The following is a 7,810-nucleotide window of genomic DNA, read 5'->3' as shown; positions in this document are numbered from 1 at the left end:
GTGCCCTTCAGACTTTCTCAGAAATTCTTTTTGCTAATGTCAACCAAGGGATGGACTACAGGGAAAAATGTTTCATTTCTTATTCAAAATATATGTGTAAAATTATAGATGTGAGTGAGAAATAGAGAAGCACAAACACTTTGCTAAAATCTGTTTTCTTTCTTTATATTTATTTTTATAGTAACTCACTCGCATTATTATTTTAAATGTAATAAAAGAAAATCCAATAATAAAATTTACCAAATTTCATATTTAAAATATAGAGCTCATTAATTTCAAGGAAAAACAAGGAAAATTAAACTGCAACTACCACATATATACTACCGTTTTCTTTTTAAGCCTAAATAGTTTCTATATAAACTACCTAGGCAAAAGACAAAATACTGAATGAGAAATTTAATTAAGAAAAATGCCAAATAAAACAAGGCATTGATTGGTAGGAAAATTTAAGCATGGTTAATACTAAGTATTAAAATGTTAATAGACCATAAATGTATAAAATAAAATATTAGCTAAACCCTACATGGATTATTCAATATATTGATTTTGGTGTGTGTAATTAAGAATAAATATGTTTGACAATATAGTTTTCAAAAATGGTTTCAGTATATTACAGGCAGACATTAAAATCTTCATTTAACCAGAACACATTTTCTAATAACATTTGATATAAAACATTTTCCATATTTACATTATATAAAACTATAAAACAATTTTAAAAAAGACATTGTTTTAACTAGTTTTAGTTGGCAAGATAAACTTTATTTTATTCCTTTATTACATTTTAATTAATATTTTGTTCAAAAATAATACAAGGATTCATTTCCTACTAGTGCTTTGTGCCTTAAACAATTAGACACAGAAAAATCCTGCTTTAAAATTGTCATTTGACCTACAGTTTCAATGTATTACTATTAATGTAAAGCTATAGAAATCTATGAATCGACTAGATATTCTTAAAAAATTATCTACATTGTGTCTTATAGTTCACTTACGAATAGGCACACATTGGGGTCTATTTTAATGTTTCCATCTAAGGAATCATAGTATGACTTAAGAATAATAATTTTTTTAATACTTTTCTACATAGATAGATATGAGCTCTGGGAGCATTCAAAATAGTGTATGGTCCTTAGCTTCAACAGGCTGAAATAAAGGTCAAAGATAAAGGCACTTTTAAATAATTCTGTTTGTCCATAGCTTTCAAATAATTAAAAAGAAAAAGCTCTATGTACTTCTACTGAAACATATCACTGAAAATGAATAATCTATTTTATGCATACACTCTTGAAATAACTAGCCTCAAATAGTCATCTTTTCAAGGTTACTAACTTCATGAATTATTTACTACTGCCCAGTTGCTCAAGAAGTAATAATTTGTCTTTTCACAGATGCTATCTTTTTTTTTTCTTGCAATTTTAAATAAGTTTATTTAAGACATCACATTTTCCACTTTACAATACAGTGCTTATAATGTGGGTCATTATTTCCTTTCCTTGTGCACATATTCCATATTCAAGTACCAAGAATGCCCAGTTTTTTACTATATATTAATAGCAGTCAACTTTAAAACTGCTGTGGAATTTGCTACAAATGTGGGTCCTTCCATATTTTGTATGGAACAATGCTAAATCTATGCTCAAGGTTGACTTAATCAACCTCTTTGATGGTGAGTCCAGAAGAGGCACTGCCAGAGGGAGGGGCTTCACCACCAGGGAAGCCCCAGGCATCCTCCCGACATGCCTCCTGCACTCAGGTACAGCTTGGTAATGTTGGGGTTGCAGACTTTCTCTAGCTCTTTCTGCTGATGTTCAAAGTCTTCCTTCTCTGCAGGCTGATTGTTATTAAACCAGTTAATGATTGCATTGCACTTGTCAAGAATCTTCTGCTTGTCTTCATCATTGATCTTGCCTTGCAGTTTTTCACCTTCAAGGGTTGCTTTCGGGCGGCTGAGCGGCTCGTTGGTTAAAAGCTGGCTTGGGAGCGAAAGCTCTGAGCAGCAGGGCCCCGGTTCGGATCCCACATGAAGGCCAGTGACACTGTGCCCTCTACAGCTAAGATGGTGAACAACAGCTCAACCTGGAGCTGGGCTGCTGTGAGTGGCCAGCGACAGCATAGGCTGCAGTGGGAATGCAGTGGGCTACCGTGAGTGGCTGTCCAATGGCCAGCGACTGACCTGCCTCACCCGGGAAGAGCACAATGATCACAATACCAACATGGGCCAGTGAAGCAACGACGTCCTCCACAACTAGCCTGAAGAACAAAAGTACAGGAACTTGTCTGTTCCCCTTCCCTGATTCCTCAATGCTGTTCCCTCCCTCAATTCCCCAATATAATCTTAAACAAACAAGCAAAAAAAGAGTTGCTTTCATGTTGAATGCGTAAGAGTCAAGTGAATTCTTGGAAGACACCTTGTCCTTCTGCTTCTCATCTTCAGCTTTGTACTTCTCAGCTTCCTGGACCGTGCACTCCATGTCTTCCTTGTCACGAGTGATGGGAAACTTGCTCTCTTTTTCTGTTCTCTGATCCACAGCAGAGACACTAAGGATGCCATTGGCATCAGTAGCACAAGTGACTTCAATCTGAGGAACACGACGAGGGCCAGGAGGTGTGCCTGTGAGTTCATACTTGCCAAGCAGATTGTTATCCTTGGTGATGACCCACTCACCTTCATAAACCTGGCTGAGCACACCAGGCTGGTGGTCCGAGTAGTCAGTGAAGGTCTGTGCCTGCTGGGTAGGGACGGTAGCGTTGCACTTGATGAGGGCATTCATGACCCCACCAGCAGTCTCAATGCCAAGAGAAAGGGGGGTGGCTTCCAATAGCAGCACATCTTGAACCTTTTCAGGTTTGTCTCCAGATAGGATGGCTGCCTGGATAGCACAATCACAAGTAGACCCTGTTTTATGGTCTAGGGGTAAAAGATGAACAAGGCATAATAACTTCAGTTTGATTCCAGGTAGGATTAGATACTATGGAAGCAGAGGAATAGTTAAGAAAGTATGATCTAGTAAAGATTTATTGATGACATAACCAAAGAATATCCAGAATGTCAATATGGGGATGTCTTTGGGAGATATTTCAGAGGTAGAAATAGAAAAACAACATTTGTAAGTAGACAGAAATTAGTGTTGACTATCATGGAGTCTGGGATGGGTTATGGATTATATGGTGTTAGGTCTATTTCTAGCCAAAATAAGTATAAAGAGGAATGTGATGTTTTTAAGTGTGGAGAAGGAATGATATACAGTAATAGTTTTGTAGCTGTTAAGGTTGTATGTGGGGTCTGTATGTTCTAGATACACACAGAAACCTATTACTATATAGAATAATTTCACTATTTAAAAAGGTATGATGGAAGTTAGTAAAATTGTTTGTTTGTTTTTTAATACCAACAAATACTCATTCTCTATATGAATATGTTTTATAACTAAACCAAATTGTGTGTGATTACTAAACTTCCACCAAGTCATTAAGAAGAAAATATCAGGGTAGAGTGCAAGTTTCTCAAGGCAAACATTTATAATTTTGGTTTAAATTCTACTGTCTCAAGTTTGAAAAAAAGAAAAAAAAAAACTAAAGGGAAGTGCAATGAGGATAAATTATTTCTAATAACATATAATAGCAAACAACATTACAACAGCTAGCATTTATATAGCACTTGCTATGTACCAAGAACTGTTCAAAACCATGAATTGTTCCAAGTTTCTTTACATAAATCATTTCATACATTCCTCAAAGTATGTTTAAGAATTTCCATTTTACTCAGGAGACATTTAGGTTGAAAGATGTTTTAAGGGACTTGAGCCAGAATTCCAAACCAATTAACAGATTTTATCGAGCCATAAGAAATTTTATTTTGATAGGATATTTAAAAATGTAATTATTACTTTTCTTTCCTGTCCACAAAATACACAATAATTTTGGGCTTTTGGCTAATAGCTCTGAAACTTAATCTTTTTTGTAAGTAATGTACCAGTTAATTTTTTTGAGTAGCATGGAATATCTTATATGAGGCAATGCAGAATCAATAGAAAGTACATTATAATCAACTAAAGTAACAGAATATTAAAACCTCATTTAAAACTGGCAACTCTATATCCCCACATTTTGAGACTATTCTTCATATTATTTAACAGTGACAACATATATTATTTTAAAATATGTTAGTAGGGTGGTAATATAAAAATAGAACTAGTCTAACTTATATTCCTTAAAAATCCAGCCTTATAAGTGATATGGCTACTAGAAAATATATTCAATTTGGTTTGTCTCTTTAAAATTTTTGAAGATATTAGCAAAATAACTCTAACAAGAGTCACACTGATTTCAGTTAACAAGGGAGAGTTAACCTTTGTAATTATTCCTTGTACAAATCATATTCCTCTCAATATAGTTTCAAGTCCCTATGAGGAAAAATCTGCATAGCAATTCCTCAGATAATTGAAATCAATAGAATATTCTCCAATCCACCTTTGTTATGACAAGGCCCACCAAGAAAACAAAAAATATTTCCACTAAAATATCAAAGTATAAATTATTTGGAGCTATTAATACCTCATTAGGTTTATGTTTCATGGATACATCTCACTTTTAAGAAATTGAGTAATGCTTTTTAAAAATAACTTTGGAACATAGCCATCAATAGTCAGGGAAGATTAAAGCTTTAGACAGTGCACACACTAAAATATATAGTCCCACAGTCCAATGAAAAACCAAAGAAGTTCACAGAGAAGAAAACTAAAATAGAAGTTACCAAGGGCTTGGGGAAGGGGGATGGAAGTTACTGTTTAATGAATATAGAGTTCCTGTTTGATAGAACAAAAAAGTTTGTAAAATGGATAGTGATGATTGTTGTAGAACATTGTAAATGTACTTAATGCCATTGAATTATGAAGTTTAAAATAGCTAAAATGACAAATTTCATGTGATAGTTTATCTCTCCCCTCAAGAAAACAAAAGCAAAAACAAAAGGAACATTATTAGACTTGTCACCCAAGTGCCCCACAAGCCAGTCAACCTTACTGTCATTCATTTCTTTTTCTGTTAACTTCAATTCATATTCTACATTTTGTTTTTGGCCCAAAAGTGCTGGGGCTGTCATTGAACTTAATCATCCTTTCTCCCATCCAATGTTTATATCTCTGCCTGGCATCTCCATCTCTTTAATATCCGTGACCCCGTGAGGGGATAGAAGAGGCTGTGACTCCCACTCTTTGCACTTCCAGTTCTACATACTTTATGTACAACAGTGGCCCCAGATAGGCTCTCTCCGTTGGAAACTCCAGGGAAATTTTGTAGAATTTCCTGAGTAATTACTTTATGCCTTTGGTCCACAAGGTTGCTGTTTAAACTGTACTGATTATCCCAAAGCAGCCTCACTGCTCTTCATATGTAAAAAGTTGGTATTGACCGATTTATTTTGTTATGCAAACTCATATTTCAAGGACTTCAGCGATCCCCACTCACTATAAACAAAATTTCTTGACAACTAGCTTGTGGATGGGTGGGTAAGAAAGTGGGGAGGTGGGAGTGGGGGGAACTTGTTTCCCAGGGGAGGTATGCACCCACAAGCATTTCCAGGAGTGCTACCTTCAGAGGTAACTGCCTGCTTCACTCCATGGCATTATGGCTTCTAGAGATGGGCATAAGCTGGCGGGAGGCCTTTTTGTTTTGGTAGTGCACAAGAATTAAACCAGCGGGCTTTAAAAAGTACAAGAGAAACTTCTGAGGGCTACCAGGCTCTGAAGTAATGGTGAAAGTCCTTACAGGGGAGGAGAATTGTAAAACTAGTATGGTTCCAAGGGGCTCTCTGGTAACTGTAGGGAAGTTAAACTGACTTATCTGCCAAAATACCTCCTGGGTCTGAACATCAGTCAAGAGAAGCAAAATAGTTTGCTTTTGGTTAAAGAAAACTGTGTTTAAAACTGAAAATGTTTTATCTTCTTCTAATTCCCATTCTGATTGTTTTCTCACATTTCCTTCTAAAAACGTATTACATTGGGACATTTCACTCTTTTTAATAAAAAAAAATTGCATAGGGACTTGTTTATAAGCACAATAAACCATTTCATGGTGTGAATTATGGGGTAATAATTCACACCTTGTGTGTTAAATGGAGCTCAGTGCAGTCATATCTAACAATGCAAAGGGTATGTGTTATTACATCATAATTCACATCCTGTTGTGTTGTGTTTCTTAAACATTATCTTGTAGGGAAAAAATACCACTTTATACTCATCTGTCTCATTCTTAAATTTGGGTTTGGTGATACCGCTTTGGAGGACTGTACAAAAATGCAAGTCAAACGACACTTTAATTTTGCAGATTATTTTCTTTTTCACATCTGAAATAATATTGGCTAATTTAAATCAATACATATGATTGCGCTAAAGAGGAACTCAAGAAATAGCTTAATAGGTATTACATATCTGCTGTCCAAGCAAACTTTTTTGTCAGATGACCCGATTATTGCCCTTCGTGTTAAATATGTTTGTTTGCAACTTATTTTCACAAGAAGCAAGGGTTATAAATTAGTTACTTGAACATTATCCAGATGGTAACATCTCTGTCACATTTAGGGTTCTAACTTAGAAATACTTAAAATTTTCATTTACTTTTTAATTCTGAAAGTAGAAATGTAAATGTTTTGGCAATTCTACTAATTTGTTGATGCCAACAATTTTCTTTAAAATTAAATTAAAAAGTGAAGATTAATTTTAATGCAGAAATTCTTAAACATATGTATTCATGTTTGGCTTAGACAGAAATTTGTGATTTCAAAATGAAGAGCTGTTAGGTGTTTCTTATTATTAACTTTGGAATTCTACAAGAAGAAGCACCAGAAATCGTTTGACACAACCTGCTTTTTGTTTGCTTGCTTGCTTGTTTAAGAGACAAACTTAATCCCAGAGAGATTAAACTAAACAAATTTGATAACAGAGGGTTTAAATATTTCAATTTCTTAATTGCCAGTTTTGTGACAGTAGCTGCATGATTCTCAAAATGTCCTTCTATTATATACTTAATACTGAAAAAGCCAGTACTCAGCCTTTAGTTAAGATACACACACACACACACACACACACACACACACACACAATCTGTGCTTTCCACTAGCTATATTTTGTTATTTAAATTTAAATTTTAATTAGTTATAATTAAATACAATTAAAAATTTAGTTCCACAGCAACACTAGCCTCATTTGAAGTGCTCAGTACTCACATGTGGTTAGCAACTACCATCTTGAATAATGCAAATATAAAATATTTCCATCATTACAGAAATTTCTGTTGGGCTGTGCTGATATTTATAAAAAATAATAAAATAGGTGGTTTGTGTTTTAAATGATAAAAATGTCATATATACACATTTTCATTATTTAAAACACAAAATATACTTTTTATTTAATTTTGTTGTTTTAAACATATATTTTAAAGTGGTTGCTTCTACTTTCTAATCAAATTGAGTATTCAAAAGAAACTCCTAGGAGTTCTACCTTAAAAAATGATCTAAATCACTTAAAGATATTTTTTTTAAATTATGAAACAATTTATCTCAATCATCTATGTGTTGCTTTTATTTATTTATTTATTTATTTATTTATTTTTAAATACTTCTCTTTACCCCAACATGCAATTAACATATTTGGTTACAAACTGAAAACTATTTACTTTAAGAAAATATGAACTCAAAATTGCTTTGAGGAGGGTTTAAAAAAAGTAAAACTGGATCCCAGACTCTTCTTTTAGTTTATACACAATTCATAGATAATCTCTCCTTTGATTTATATCAAATATAACCATATTT

General features: G+C 33.9%; 1 pseudogene; it reads right to left on the bottom strand.

The window, feature by feature from the left end:
* Positions 1 to 1,650: 1,650 nt before the first annotated feature.
* LOC109378470 (heat shock cognate 71 kDa protein pseudogene) lies at positions 1,651 to 5,104 on the bottom strand (annotated as a pseudogene).
* Between the last annotated feature and the right edge of the window lie 2,706 nt (positions 5,105 to 7,810).

This window comes from Hipposideros armiger, unplaced genomic scaffold (assembly GCF_001890085.2).
Source record: "Hipposideros armiger isolate ML-2016 unplaced genomic scaffold, ASM189008v1 scaffold_2027, whole genome shotgun sequence".
Lineage (NCBI taxonomy): Eukaryota > Metazoa > Chordata > Mammalia > Chiroptera > Hipposideridae > Hipposideros > Hipposideros armiger.
Note: the sequence above shows the minus strand (reverse complement) of the source record. Positions and strands in the feature narration are given on the sequence as shown.